Here is a 16,745-nt window from a genome sequence, read left to right as displayed (position 1 = left end):
GACTGGCTTATATTAAAAACTCAGCCGGTGGCATATTTCCTGACTTTCTATGATGTTCTCCTAGTAGAGATGATAGATTATGTTGAAAAATTCACATATCCAGTTCTCCATGGAATATATAACATATACTTGTACAGTCCTGCATCATCTTTTACTACAAAATAGGTTGAATATAACTAGGCTGCCCAGGTTTAAATCCATCACTCTCTTGATGGAATTACATTTTAGGACAACCTAGGCTGTCAACAATAGGCTCTTTTTTTTTTTTTTATAGTCATCATAATTTTTATTTTAGAATAAAATAACAGAAATATTTTTGGAAAATGATATAAATTAGTTTCATCAAAAAGTAAGTTAGGTTGAGTTATTTTTCCTGTTTTCATAGAAGTAGAATGTAAGAGACTAAGAAACCATATTGTCTTAGAGGAAGGAAGAAAAAAATGCTCTTCATCAACTACTATGAAGCAAAGGCTTACATTTGTCCTGTAATTTTTCCAACAGCTTTATGAATAGGCATTATCTCCAATGTACATGTAAGGTAACAAGCTCACAGAGGTTAAGTAATGGTTCCAAGGTAATGGTTCCAAGTGAGGAACTGGTATTCCACTGAAGAGAAATTTGTGAAAGAAAGGAAAATATTAGTGACTTCACAATTTCGTGCAGGTCTGGCTGTTCTATATGACTTTTTAAATTTTTTCACACACACACACTGTATTTTATTTTTACAAGAGATAAACTGACACCAAGGATTGTAAATGGATGGCCACAACAAAAAGAATAGTGATTGCAATTACCAAACACGAAACACACTCATACTATGCCATAATATTGACATTCAGTCCAGTAATCCTCCACTGTAACAGCTCCTTTACTTTGCAGTGAAAACTAATTTGTATATTTTTTGCCTCTGAGTCCTTGTGGGATTTTTTTTTTTATTCAAACAGAAAGTCACAAAAATTATAATCATTCTCATCAGTTCACTCAGTCCCATGTAATTAATTTTTTTTTCATCTTGATCTTTTGTTAGCACTTTTATGAATTCGTCAGTTTCCCATTAGAGTTCTGAAAATGGTTATTCATTCAGTTCAGCAGTATAGTCAGTTACCAGAAACCTGTACTTGTCAGAGTCTTTTCCATGAATTCCTTGAAGATGAAACCCTTTTATAAGAACATATTTGCAAAAGCATCAGAGTACACCCAGAACTGTCTGTAAATGACAAAAGACTTAAAAGTGACCACAGTTAAAGATTTGATGAAAGTTCATAATAATGCAATTGACAAGGAGATTTAGTTATTTCTGAGATGTATATTTTAAAGTAATAACTAGAATTATGACTTATAACATTATACCAGAACATATAAGATTTTTAGAAATTTTATGTAATGTCTGAAACATTTATATTAACATATTTCCATACAAATAACCCAAAGAAAGTTTAGTATTAGTTGTTTTGTTTGTTTGTTTTTTTATACTGCAAGTTCTTATTAGTCATCAATTTTATACACATCAGTGTATACATGTCAATCCCAATCACCCAATTCAGCACACCACCATCCCCACCCCACTGTGGCTTTCCCCCCTTGGTGTCCATACATTTGTTCTCTACATCTGTGTCTTAACTTCGGCCCTGCCAACCAGTTCATTTGTACCATTTTTCTAGGTTCCACATACATGCGTTAATATACGATATTTGTTTTTCTCTTTCTGACTTACTTCACTCTGTATGACAGTCTCTAGATCCATCCACGTCTCAACAAATGATTCAATTTCGTTCCTTTTTATGGCTGAGTAATATTCCATTGTATATATGTACCACAACTTCTTTATCCATTCGTCTGTCGATGGGCATTTAGGTTGCTTCCATGACCTGGCTATTGTAAATAGTGCTGCAATGAACATTGGGGTGCATGTGTCTTTTTGAATTATGGTTTTCTCTGGGTATATGCCCAGTAGTGGGATTGCTGGGTCATATGGTAATTCTATTTTTAGTTTTTTAAGGAACCTCCATACTGTTCTCCATAGTGGCTGTATCAATTTATATTCCCACCAACAGTGCAAGAGGGTTCCCTTTTCTCCACACCCTCTCCAGCATTTGATGTTTGTAGATTTTCTGATGATGCCCATTCTAACTGGTGTGAGGTGATACCTGATTGTAGTTTTGATTTGCATTTCTCTAATAATTAGTGATGGTGAGCAGCTTTTCATGTGCTTCTTCACCATCTGTATGTCTTCTTTGGAGAAATGTCTATTTAGGTCTTCTGCCCATTTTTGGATTGGGTTGTTTGTTTCTTTAATATTGAGCTGCATGAGCTGTTTATATATTTTGGAGATTAATCCTTTGTCCATTGATTCATTTGCAAATATTTTCTCCCATTCTGAGGGTTGTCTTTTCGTCTTGTTTATGTTTTCCTTTGCTGTGCAAAAGCTTTGAAGTTTCATTAGGTCCCATTTGTTTATTTTTGTTTTTATTTCCATTACTCTACGAGGTGGGTCAAAAAAGATCTTGCTGTGATTTATGTCAAAGAGTGTTCTTCCTATGTTTTCCTCTAAGAGTTTTATAGTGTCCAGTCTTATATTTAGGTCTCTAATCCATTTTGAGTTTATTTTTGTGTATGGTGTTAGGGAGTATTCTAATTTCATTCTTTTACATGTAGCTGTCCAGTTTTCCCAACACCACTTATTGAAGAGACTGTCTTTTCTCCATTGTATATCTTTGCCTCCTTTGTCATAGATTAGTTGACCATAGGTGCGTGGGTTTATCTCTGGGCTTCCTATCTTGTTCCATTGATCTATGTTTCTGTTTTTGTGCCAGTACCATATTGTCTTGATTACTGTAGCTTTGTAGTATAGTCTGAAGTCAAGGAGTCTGATTCCTCCAGCTCCGTTTTTCTCCCTCAAGATTGCTTTGGCTATTCGGGGTCTTTTGTGTCTCCATACAAATTTTAAGATGATTTGTTCTAGTTCCGTAAGAAATGCCATTGGTAATTTGATAGGGATTGCATTGAATCTGAAACCCAAAGATTGCTTTGGGTAGTATAGTCATTTTCACAATATTGATTCTTCCAATCCAAGAACATGGTATATCTCTCCATCTGTTGGTATCATCTTTAATTTCTTTCATCAGTGTCTTATAATTTTCTGCATACAGGTCTTTTGTCTCCCTAGGTAGGTTTATTCCTAGGTATTTTATTCTTTTTGTTGCAGTGGTAAATGGGAGTGTTTCCTTAATTTCTCTTTCAGATTTTTCATCATTAGTGTATAGGAATGGAAGGGATTTCTGTGCATTAATTTTGTATCCTGCAACGTTACCAAATTCATTGATTAGCTCTAGTAGTTTTCTGGTGGCATTTTTAGGATTATGTATAGTATCATGTCATCTGCAAACAGTGACAGTTTTACTTCTTGTTTTCCAATTTGTATTCCTTTTATTTCTTTTTCTTCTCTGATTGCCATGGCTAGGACTTCCAAAACTATGTTGAATAATAGTGGTGAGAGTGGACATCCTTGTCTTGTTTCTTATCTTAAAGGAAATGCTTTCAGTTTTTCACCATTGAGAATGATGTTTAATGTGGGTTTGTTGTATATGGCCTTTATTATGTTGAGGTAGGTTCCCTCTATGCCCACTTCCTGGAGAGTTTTTATCATAAATGGGTGTTGAATTTTGTCAAAAGCTTTTTCTGCATCTATTGAGATGATCATATGGTTTTTCTTCTTCAATTTGTTAATATGGTATATCACATTGATTGATTTGCGTATGTTGAAGAATCCTTGCATCCCTGGGATAAATCCCACTTGATCGTGGTGTGTGATCCTTTTAATGTGTTGTTGGATTCTGTTTGCTAGTATTTTGTTGAGGATTTTTGTATCTATATTCATCAGTGATATTGGTCTGTAATTTTCTTTTTTTGTAGTATCTTTGTCTGGTTTTGGAATCAGGGTGATGGTGGCCTCATAGAATGAGTTTGGGAGTGTTCCTTCCTCTGCAATTTTTTGAAAGAGTTTGAGAAGGATGGGTGTTAGCTCTTCTCTAAATGTTTGATACAATTAGCCTGTGAAGCCATCTGGTCCTGGACTTTTGTTTGTTGGAAGATTTTTAATCACAGTTTCAATTTCATTACTTGTGATTGGTCTGTTCATATTTTCTGTTTCTTCCTGGTTCAGCCTTGGAAGGTTATACCTTTCTAAGAATTTGTCCATTTCTTCCAGGTTGTCCATTTTATTGGCATAGAGTTGCTTGTAGTAGTCTGTTAGGATGCTTTGTATTTCTGTGGTGTCTGTTGTAACTTCTCCTTTTTCATTTCTAATTTTATTGATTTGAGTCCTCTCCCTCTTTTTCTTGATGAGTCTGGTTAATGGTTTATCAATTTTGTTTATCTTCTCAAAGAACCAGCTTTTAGTTTTATTGATCTTTGCTATTGTTTTCTTTGTTTCTATTTCATTTATTTCTGCTCTGGTCTTTATGATTTCTTTCCTTCTGCTAACTTAGGGTTTTGTTTGTTCTTCTTTCTCTAGTTCCTTTAGGTGTAAGGTTAGATTGTTTATTTGAGATGTTTCTTGTTTCTTAAGGTAGGCTTGTATAGCTATAAACTTCCCTCTTAGAACTGCTTTTGCTGCATCCCATAGGTTTTGGATCCTCGTGTTTTCATTGTCTTTTGTCTCTAGGTATTTTTTGATTTCCTCTTTGATTTCTTCAGTGATCTCTTTGTTATTTAGTAACGTATTGTTTAGCCTCCATGTGTTTGTGTTTTTTACATTTTTTTCCCTGTAATTGATTTCTAATCTCATAGCGTTGTGGTCAGAAAAGATGCTTGATATGATTTCAATTTTCTTAAATTTACTGAGATTTGATTTGTGACCCAAGATGTGATCTATCCTGGAGAATGTTCCATGTGCACTTGAGAAGAAAGTGGAACCTGCCGGTTTTGGATGGAATGTCCTATAAATATCAATTAAGTCTATCTAGTCTACTGTGTCATTTAAAGCTTGTGTTTCCTTATTGATTTTCTGTTTGGATTATCTGTCCATTGGTGTAAGTGAGGTGTTAATATCCCCCACCATTACTGTGTTACTGTCGATTTCCTCTTTGATAGCTGTTAGCAGTTGCCTTGTGTATTGAGGTGCTCCTATGTTGGGTGCATATATATTTATAATTGTTATATCTTCTTCCTGGATTGATCCATTGATCATTATGTAGTGTCCTTCCTTGTCTCTTGTAACATTCTTTATTTTAAAGTCTATTTTATCTGATATGAGTATAGCTACTCCAGCTTTCTTTTGATTTCCATTTGCATGGAATATCTTTCTCCATCCCCTCACTTTCAGCCTGAATGTGTCCCTAGGTCTGAAGTGGGTCTCTTATAGACAGCATATATATGGGTCTTGTTTTTGTATCCATTCAGCGAGCCTGTGTCTTTTGGTTGGAGCATTTAATCCATTCACGTTTAAGGTAATTATTTATATGTATGTTCCTATTACCATTTTCTTAATTGTTATGGGTTTGTTTTTGTAAGTCCTTTTTTCAGAGGAAGGATTTTAATCTGAATCTTCTGGCTTCAAAAGCCACTGCTATTTCTTCCATGCAATGTATGCTCTGTCCTGTCCAACACCAGAGCTTCAGATAATAATATTTGAGTGAATAATTTTGAAAGGTCCTGGAGTCAGAACTGGTGTTCAAAAAGCAATAACCATCAGAAAAAAAAGTGAAACAGTGCCACACATTAAATTGTACAGTGTTTTTTCTGGCATCTCTGTTCCAACTGACTGTAATGACTCCAGGAATAATATCATATTTCCTAGCAAATGGCTGAAACCGAAATTACTGCAAATTTTATGCAGAGCATTGCCCTGAATGGTGGGAGAAATGCATATTTTCTCATTTGATTATGTTTGTTCATTTAAGTTGTCTGGAAGGAGAATCCATTTTTACAGAAACTAACTGTTGTACTGAATTTGCTGTGCTGAACAATTTTTCTGGTTGGTTACCAGTTCCTAAAAAGGGAGAATTTACCAAGGCTGTCCTTCTCTTTGGATTTGCCTAGACTGCAAAGTATTTTTCATTCTTTACCACTGATTAATAGGTAATTGGTGGCAGTGGATGAATGTCTGAAATGTAACTATTATTGGGGGGATTGGGCCCCAGATTCATAGTCAGAGAGCTTCTCAGGAATATAGATATAAAACTTAAAAAACCCTTTGAATATTTCTCATGGATGATTGATTATTTATTGATTTGACTTGAATCTAGTTCACCTTGACTAATTTGATAAATTTCTCAAAATATTAATACTACCAATCACAGCTGCATACCATGTCAATCATTATGCCTGGAGTTTTAATAACAAAAACAAAGGGACCCAGTTCCTTCACTTTGACACTGATTTTTGTTTTTATCAATTCCAAATAAATAATCATTACATTAAGCTTGGGATCCATTTCTGCTCAAGGCAAGCATCCTTGGATAAATGAGTTAGTGAATAAATCGAGCAGTTTTTATGAGTCATTTCTATAAACTTTTAAATGTTTTATTGTGATAAAAATTACAAAATTTATCATTTAAACCATTTTAAAGTGTAAAATTCGGTGCCACTTAGTACATTTACAATGTTGTGCGACCATCAGCACTATCTAGTTCCCATCACCCCAAATGGAAACTCTGTCCTCAGTAAGCAATCACACTCCATACCCCTCATCCTAGTCCTTGGCAACCACTAAACTGCTCTCTAGGTCTACTGATCTGCCTATTCTGGATATTTCATATAAGTGAAATTATAAAATATGTGGCTTTTTGTGTCTGGCTTAGTTCAATAAGCATAATCTTTTCAAAGTCCATTCATGGTGTAGCATATATCAAAGTTTCATTCCTTCTTATGGCTGAACAATATTCCATTGTATGTCTATACCATGTTTTGTTTAGCTGTTCTTCTACTGATGGACATTTGGTTTGTCTCCACCTTTTGGCTATTGTGAATAGTGCTGCTATGAACATTGGCGTGCAGATATCTGTTCCAGTCCTTCTTTTCAATTCTTTTGTATATATGCTTAGGAGTGGAATTGCTGAGTCATATGGTAGTTGTATGTTTAACTCTTTGAGAAACTACAGTGGCTCTACCATTTTACGTTCCCACTAGCAATGCATGAAGGTTCTGATTTCTCTATATCTTGCCATCACTTGTTATTTTCCACTTTTTTGATTATAGCAATCCTAGTAGGTGTGAAGTGGTATCTCACTACGGTAAATTTCTGTTGCTTTTTTTTTTTTTTTTGGCCGCACCATGCGGCATGTGGGATCTTAGTTCTCTGACTAGGGATCGAACCCGTGCCCCCTGCATTGGGAGCATAGAGTCTTAACCACTGGGCCACCAGAGAAGTCCCTGTTGCTTTTTATTGCAGAGAAATTTACTCTCACTTCAATCCTGAACTAGGACATTTTATTTTATTTTTATTTTTAAAATAAATTTATTATTTATCTATTTTTGGTTGCATTGGGTCTTCATTGCTGAGCGTGGGCTTTCTCTAGTTGCAGTGAGCCAGGGCTACTCTTCGTTGTGGTGCTCAGGCTTCTCATTGCAGTGGCTTCTCTTGTCGCAGAGCAAAGGCTCTAGGCATGTGGGCTTCAGTAGTTGTGGCACACAAGCTCAGTAGTTGTGGCATGTGGGCTCTAGAGTGCAGGCTCAGTAGTTGTGGCGCATGGGCTTAGTTGCTCCGCGGCATGTGGGATCTTCCTGGACCAGGGATCGAACAAGTGTCCCCTGCATTGGCAGGCAGATTCTTAACCACTGGGCCACCAGGGAAGTCCCTAGGACATTTTAAATTGTAGAATAAAGGCTCAGGGCATGTGAGGTTCGTCTTGAGTGGTTTTGCTTGACTGGGAGGCCATCTAGGTGTGAGGACCGGTGGAAGATGAAACTGAAACATTACACTGGGGCCAAATTGTACAGGGACTTGAAAGCTAAGCAGAGGCACTTCAGAGGGTAAAAGGTCAGTTTTAAGAAAACAAATGTCATAATGAGAGTTGGCCATTAGAACAATAAAGGGCACCATGATGTAAGCTGAACTGGAAAGAACAAGGGTTGGGAATGATTACTCCATTGTTGAGGTGGTGCCTAGGGCTCAAAATATATGAATTGCTCATGTTTTACTGGATAACACCTTATAATTTATTGAATTAGCCAAAAATTGTGGACTATTCCTGCATTTCATAGGAATGCCACACTATTCCCAGTGTGGTAGAGATAAATATATTTGGAAGTATTTTAGACAGTGAGCAGTTCCACACTAAGAATTCTAGAGCTCTTTGAGTCTAGGTAGAAATCTTTTTTGAGCTAATGGTTGATGGTCTCACACACGGTGAATTTTGTGGTGAAAAACCTGAGACTTGACATCTGACAGACCTGGATTTGAATCCTGTTTATTCACTTACTGATTGTGTGGCCATGTTCAAGTACCTTTCCTTCTCTATTAGTCTTCTGTTTTAAAGCAGGTATAATATCTATCTCATTGTGTTGCTGAGAAAATAATTGAGATTATGCATGTGAAGCATGTAGCAGAGAGCCTGGCACATAGCTGGTGCACAGTACATGTACCACCAAGCCAAAAGTACTGAGACCACCTCCTTTGTAAGTGGGCACTTGGGTTATGGTTCAGGGGAAGGTCTGTGAGAGTAGGAATCATCTTGGAACTTGTAAAAAGTGTATGAGAGAGAGATTTTTTCCCAGAGAAAGCCTTGAGTCACTTTGATGTGAGGATAACCTGGGAACAAGGATTAGGCTAATAAGACCTAATTCAAGCCTACCCCCTGGTATTTGCCTTAAATTTGACTTTTTCATTGACATTAATTCAATTCATTGACATTAACTGACATTAACTCATCTGTTGACCGAAATGATTTGCAGATTATCTACAGACCAACTTTTGTTTCACTGGGAAATTAAAATCCTTGTAAAACTGTACTGCAGTCTGTTCTCAGAGCAGATACATGGTGGCAGGCAATGGATCACAGAAGTGTGTAGCACATAGCTGGGCCTCTGTCCAGCTCTGTGCTCCTCTCTGAGAGAAAGACATAAACAACATAAGCAAGCTAGAATACCATCCCTTGCTATTGGGAGATGGTAGTGATATTTTTAGCTCTTGGATGAGATGATTTGCCTAATATTTCTAACTATGTATTTTCTTGAAAACATGGTGCCCAGAGGATCAGGATACCAGAGTGTGGTATCTCAGCTTCAGTCTGGCATGTCAGCTGCTGGCTGTGAGTGTTGGCAAATACTACTCAAGTGGTACTGTTATTAATTACCCTTTCCAGTGGAAATTTATGATGCTTAATAATATCAGTAGCTACCATTTGGCAAATGTTATGCTGGGCTTTTACATTTCATCTTCATAACAACCAAATGAGTAGGTGACTAAACTGAGGCTCAGCTGAATTAATTGGCTTGTACACATTTGTGTGGCTACTGTCATGTAAAGGAAAAAAACGCTATTTAAAAGGATGACTATGGTTGTTGCATTAAAATTCCAGGATAGCAATATAATTAATTTCAGGGGTGGAGAGCTTGTTTTTGGATATTTTAAGGACCCAACAACCAGTCGAAGATGGAGTTTGAGAAACCAAATGGCTCTGCATAATCAAGTAACTGAAACGCCTAGATTGCACACTAGTGACTTGAGAGGAGGACAGGATTTCTGGAAGACATAGGAATGAAGAGAATGGAGAGAGTGCTTGGAGACCGAGTATGGCCAGGCACCCAGTAGCAAGTCAGCACCTGAAGAAGAAAGACCATCTGATTGAAAATGGTCAAAGCATTTTTAGGGACAGTGAGATATGCATTGAATTCAAAGCTCTTTTTTGCACCATGTTGGATTATTCTTGGTTGCAGTCAAAACTTAGTAAAACCTTGTTACACTTAAGAGTCTTGCATTGAGAGTGCTTTGGTTGTGTGGCCCATGTTTAGGGTGAAGTGAGGAAGAGGGAGGAGAGTGGGTACAGGAGAGAAGATATGAGTGGGGATGGAGAATTGAATTTGGAGTAAGAATTTAGAACAAGAAAGCATGGGAATGTGAATGTCTCTCCTCCTAAAATCCTCAGAAATGTTGGGAAGGTGCTGAACTGTGAGTCATTTTGTTTAGATCGTAAAAGAAAGGATAATTCTAGGAAGTGAGAGTCTTGGGGCTTTTTATCACATAAGTGGGTGACAGAGAAGAATCTTGAGGCCAGGTTTGCCTGACCCTACAGCCCAGTTCCCTCCTAGTTGCTCACTGCCCTGCACTGCACTGACAGCATTCACACTGGATGAAGGGCAGGAGATTCAACTGGATAGTCTCATACTCTGTCTTGACGTCCTAGACTGGAAAGGACCTAACACAGAGGTCCTTAAATAATTATTTCCTCAGAGCTTGTGAGAGTTCTTGTTCTTTTACACATCACTCCCACATCAGTTTTCATTAGAGCAACTTCCTGGTGTCAAGGAATTTCTATTGCAGGGCAGTGAAAAACTAAGGAAATAATTATAGCTCAACAGCCACAAAGTTCTCAGATTAGCTAAAAGTAGATTTATTGGCTAAAAGTGGATTTGCTGTCTCTGAGACTACTTTAAAGCTGAGTTTGTTCTATTCTATTTCTAGCAGAATCTCTATGTCTCAGTTAAATATGAGCTGACACTATGTAATATGCAGTGGATGGACTAAGGAGCGTGGTGGTGACTTGATGACAGTATTGTGTGAATAACAATAATTTCACAAGGGTAGGGTTGATGACAAATATGGGTTGGACATTATGAGTTATTGTCATATCTTTGTAAAGACTTTACCAAGAAAATCTTTGTAAAAAATGAATGTCGTTCTCTCTGTAAAGCGAGGTTATGTAGCAATATCTCTGTAGCAATATCATCTAACCATTTTTAAAACTTAATAGATAGCTTTTAAGTTACATGCCCTCTAAATTACTATTACAGTTATCCCTCACTTATTCCACATTTATGCGGAAAAAAAATACTTCTTTGAAGCTCAGCTAGGAGTCAGAAAATAAAGCAAGCAAGGTATGTGAGTAGCCAAAATAGATGCAGCTCAGGCCTTTTCTCTGAGTGATAGCCTGGAGAAAACTCAAATACATGTTGGTTGAATGAAGAAATGAATAAATAAGCCTATTTATGCACTTATTTTAAAGAGGGTTCTAATAAACTTGCATGTTTATTTTCTGAATCAATAGGAAATTAGAAGAAACACCTTAGAAGGAACAAAAGGAATTAGAAGACTAAGCTCGTTAGGGACAGGTATACTGATAGCTGACAGCTGAGACCAGATGCTGACGGACTACAAAATGCAGGCATAAGAACAAAGAAAGAAAGGGACAGCTGTCTGAGATCACTGAGTACAGTGTGTGCTTCTCAAAGTGTGATGCCTGGACCAGCAGCATCAAGATCACTTGTAAATTTAGAAATACGAATGCTCAGGCCCAACCCCAGACTGACTGAATCAGAGACCCTGAGGGTGGAGCTCAGCAATCAAACAAGCCCTCTGGTGATTCTGATGCCGACTAGGGTGTGAGGTCCAGTGGTGTAGAAGTACAGAATACGCTAAATCCAGAGGGCATCATTGCATTTCAACAGAGTGAAATGAGTGTTCATGACTTGGATCATAGTGGAAAAGTTACTTTATATAGAATAGCCCATCCAAGAACATAGGAGAGTTACTGTGGGTAACCATACATCTGGTTTTCCTGGGATAGTCCTGGTTTACACAAGCCCTGGCACTGTTAAAAATAGCATTCCCTTTCATTCTTGAAAGTGTCCCCATTGGTTTGGTAAATTCTATGGTCACCCTACTAATAGGCTTAGAAAGATTATAGTCAAAATAGTTAAAATCAAGAGATGTGTTGGAGTTTAGATGAGGGTTGAGTAATTTGGTAAATTTCCACCCCTCACCCTGTGATAATGATAGATAATAAGATTTTAGCTTCTCAGTACTTTTCTTGCCCAGACTTATTACCAACTTTATTTGGTTAAAGGTGGATTCGCACCATTCTCTAAGCCAGGTTTTAGGCTGTTCTTATCCTTTGTGGAACAGTACTTAGATCTCTTGCGAACCATGGCACCTATGCAGATCTGTTGTGAACTAAAAATCTGGGTTTAGGGCCAGTTTCTTTTGCCTTCTACCCTCTTGGTTACCCACTTTTTAACCCCTGATGGTGAAGTAATCTCTACTCTTTTCTCATCAAAATGTTATCTGAGGAAAGGGTCTAAAAACTCATGTACACTGAGGAAAAACTGAATACACTCTCACCTTGGGATGTTTGCATTTGTACAGCAGAGACTGTATTGAGTTACTGAAATAAACTGTAGGTATTGCTCACTGAGTGGAATAGTTGTGAGTCTCGGAAAGCGATACAGTAGCAGGGCGCATAAGACTGAAGCTTTGTGCCTAATCTCCTAATTTTACTTAAGGTATCATGGGGCCAGCGATGGGATCTGACCTCAGAGAGTGTCCCAGCACTCAAACCTACTGTCAATGTAGAGAAGGACCAACAATCACTGCATCTTGCCCATCTCAATTTGTTCCAAATCCCAAATATAAATTTACTTTCTTGCAAGTAAATGCAGTCACTGAATTCTTCTTTTCTCTTAAGTCTCCAATCTCCTACTTCCTCCCCACAGCCTGATCAGACAAAGTCTTCCTAATGTCAAGGCAGAGACTGACTTGACTGAGTCTGTAAGTGAAGTTGTTTCAGTGAATTTGCTGTTAAAAATTATTTATTTTAGTGTTGTGGATTTTTATAGCTAGAAGGATGGCGCTCAAAATGAGGGAAGTCCAATTCCCTCATTTTGCAGATATGGAAACTGAGGCCCAGAGAGGTTAATGACCACACAGATGGTTGTTTCAAGATTTGAGGTAAAGACCCAGGTTTCCTGACACAATTTCCTTACTTCTTGTTCTTTTTTGGATACCCAAGGTTGAGGGTGGGGGAAATTTCATGGTTACCTCAATTCTGATTTAGACCTTGAAATGAGGAATAAAATGTTGAAAGTGGAGACTTTGGGATTGCTTTTGTGGGTGATGATATGAGAATACTTTTCTGAAGCCTCTTTTGGAGATGATAAAAGTGGAAACATCATTAAGTAGAGTCTCATTTTAAAAAATCCCTGCTGCTGTTTAAACACAGCACACTGTGTAGTCCAGGTGACTTTCATGTTCAAGTGAAACAATAGAAAAAGTTTATTCACGCACATTTTTACATCTTGCTTTATAATAACAGGAATCCTATTTTAGTCAAATGCTTTTTTCAAACTTATGAGCAACTTCCTCCCATTTCAAGTAGAAAAGGAGACTGCCAATTTCACAGTCAATGCTGAGAGAATGGGGTTGTTTGGTACCCCATTTGTACTTCCAGTTCCCCCCACCTCCTTCTGGGTCTAGGAGGGAGGGCAACTGTTCCTGGAGAGAGCTGTCACTCTGGGCACTTTTCTTCCTCATAGGTAGTAAGAGACAGTGCAAGGACATCACACTGCACTGATAGAGAAGAAAGACTCAGGAGCAGGGATGATGACAAAAACATGTTCAAGGTGCAGAGTTTTGAATAACAAAATTTTCTATTTTGCTTTATGAGAAAATACAGATATTGGATTGCAATTTATTATAAAATTTGAACCCTTATTAATGGATAAAAAGTGTTATTATTGAAGTGCTCATTCTTCATTAAGTTTTAAAACATCATCAATCTAACAAAGTATATTGAAATAATCAACTAATATAGAGGGAGAGAAATGTTTTTTTCAAAGAAGTACATTTCTCAAGTTGACTTTTCTTTCAACATAAATATCACTGGTTAAAGTATATTTTGTTGTATTACTCTATGCTATTTCTTATAACTTCTTATAAGAGACACAGCAATATAAACTGTTGTATTTTTTAGCATATGTTCCACTGAAGACAAGTTTCATCCCTGCAGGGAAACTTAGAGTTTATTTCTTCAACACTTTATTACAAAGAAAAAAAACACCCAGAAGCAAAAAACCAAGGCCAGGGAGGTTGAGTGCCCAACACTGGAGAACAAAAGAGAACTGGGATCCATCCTGGGACTGTGGTGCCCAAACAAGACTCAACTAGACTTTACTGTAGGGTGAATTGTTAGAGTCCCTTTTGTTCTTATCATTTTTATTTCCAAAAGATTAAACATGGTAATTGATTTAATTTTAACCCCAAGTTCTCTATTTAATTTCTGTATTTAAAATACAATATAGAGGAGAATATAGAAACAAAAGAGTAATAACAGGAAAGATAGTGAAAGGAAAGGAGAACCAAGAATGCCTCAGCATCTAGTTTATTGGCAATGATATAAACAAATATGTTATTCCCCTCATGAATATCCTTTGATTTTATCAAATGTAGAGAAACATAGTAAAAGATTCGTTCTTGTTGCTACAAATATTGAAGCAACTCAGAAGACTTTTTAAAAATATCAGTAAATAGTCAAAAAGAGACAAGGATGATGTGAGCACTAGGACAAGGAAACCAGCCACTATGACCAACTCTAGTGAGGAAAGAGTCAGGGCATGAGGAACTGCCTCTCCAAGACATCCACTTACAACCTACAGGATAGTTCCTCATAGAAGTGAACCGACAAATTTTTAAAAAAGTAAAAGACGGAGACCTTCAAGATGGCGGAGGAGTAAGATGTGGAGATCACCTTCTTCCCCACAAATACATCAAAAATGCATCTACATGTGGAACAACTCCTACAGAACACCTACTGAACGCTGGCAGAAGACCTCAGACCTCCCAAAAGGCAAGAAAATAACCACATACCTGGGTAGGGCGAAAGAAAAAAGAAAAAACAGAGACAAAAGTATAGGGATGGGACCTGCACCTCTGGGAGGGAGCTGGGAAGGAGGAAAAGTTTCCACACACTAGGAAGCCCTTTCACTGGGACAGGGGTGGGCCAGGGGGGAAGCTTCAGACCCACGGAGGAGAGCGCAGCAACAGGAGTGCAGAGAGCAAAGCAGAGAGATTCCCACACAGAGGATCGGTGCTGACCAGCACTCACCAACTTGAGACGCTTGTCTGCTCACCCACCGAGGCGGGTGGGGGCTGGAAGCTGAGGCTCAGGCTTTGGAGGTCAGACCCCAGGGAGAAAACTGTGGTTGGCTGCATGAAGACAGCCTGAAAAGGGCTAGTGTGCCACAGCTAGCCAGGAGGGAGTCTGGGAAAAAGCCTGGACCTGCCGAAGAGTCAAGAGACCATTGTTTTGGGGTGCGCGAGGAGAGGGGATTCCTGCTCCATGTACCCACAGAAGGCGGAGCACCGCCTAAACGAGCTCCAGAGACGGGCATGAGCCATGGCTATCAGCTTGGACCCCAGAGACAGGCATGAAACACTAATGCTGCTGCTGCTTCTACCAATAATCTGTGTGCAAGCACAGGTCACTACCCACAACCCCCCCAGAAGCCTGTGCAGCCCACCACTGCCAGGGTCCCGAGAACCAGGGACAACTTCCCCAGGAGAACATGTGGCACACCTCAGGTTGTTGCAATGTGACACTGGCCTCTGATGCCACAGGCTTGCCCCGCATTCCAATTATGACTACTGTACCCCTCCCTCTCCCTGGCCTGAGTGAGCAAGAGAGCCCTAATCAGCCGCTGTTTTAACCCCCTCCTGTCTGGGCAGGGAACATGGCTGAGGCAGCCTACATGCAGAGGCAGGGCCAAAACCAATGCTGAACCCTAGGAGCTGTACGAACAAAGAAGAGAAAGGGAAATTTCTCTGTGCAGCCTCAGGAGCAGCAGATTAAATCCCCACAGTCAACTTGATGAACGCTACATCTGTGGAATACCTGAATAGACAACGAATGTTCCCAAAATTGAGGCGGTGGACTTTGGGAGCAACTGTAGACTTGGGATTTGCTTTCTGTGTCTGATTTGTTTCTGGTTTTTATGTTTATCTTAGTTTAGTTTTTAGTGCTTATTATCATTGGTGGATTTTTTTATTGGTTTGGTTGCTCTCTTTTAAAAATTTTTTTATTTTATTTTTAAAAAATTTTATCTTTTAAATTTAAAAATTTTTTTCCTTTTTTTCCTCTTTTTGTGAGTGTATATGTGTATGTTTCTTTGTGTGATTTTGTCTGTTTAGGTTTGCTTTTACCATTTGTCCTAGGGTTCTGACTGTTCGTTTTTGTTTTATTTTGTTTTGTTTGTTTTCTTTTTATGAGTGTGTGTTTGTATGTTTCTTTGTGTGACTTTGTCTGTTTAGTTTTGCTTTTACCATTTGGTTTGGGGTTCTATCTGCTTCTTTGTTCCTTCCTTTTCTTCTGAGCCATGTGGCTGTCAGTGTCTTGGTGCTCTGGCCGGGTGTCAGGCCTGAGCCTCCGAGGTGGGAGAGCTGAGTCCAGGATATTGGACGACCAGAGACCTCCTGGCCCCACGTAATATCAATCAGCAAGAGCTCTCCCAGAGATCTCTGTTTCAACAAAAAGACCAGCTCCACCCAATGGCCAGCAAGCTCCAGTGCTGGATGCCCCATGCCAAACAACTAGCAAGATGGGAACAGAACCCCACCCATTAGCAGAGAGGCTACCTAAAGTCACACTAAGTTAACAGACACCCCAAAACGCACCACTGGACGTGGCCCTACCCACCAGAAGGACAAGATCCAGCCCCACCCACCAGAACACAGCCACCAGTCCCCTCCACCTGGAAGCCTACACAAGCCACTGAACCAACCTCACCCACTGGGGGCAGACACCAAAGACAACGGGAAC

This window comes from Eubalaena glacialis, chromosome 4 (genome assembly GCF_028564815.1).
Source record: "Eubalaena glacialis isolate mEubGla1 chromosome 4, mEubGla1.1.hap2.+ XY, whole genome shotgun sequence".
NCBI lineage: Eukaryota > Metazoa > Chordata > Mammalia > Artiodactyla > Balaenidae > Eubalaena > Eubalaena glacialis.
Note: the sequence above shows the minus strand (reverse complement) of the source record.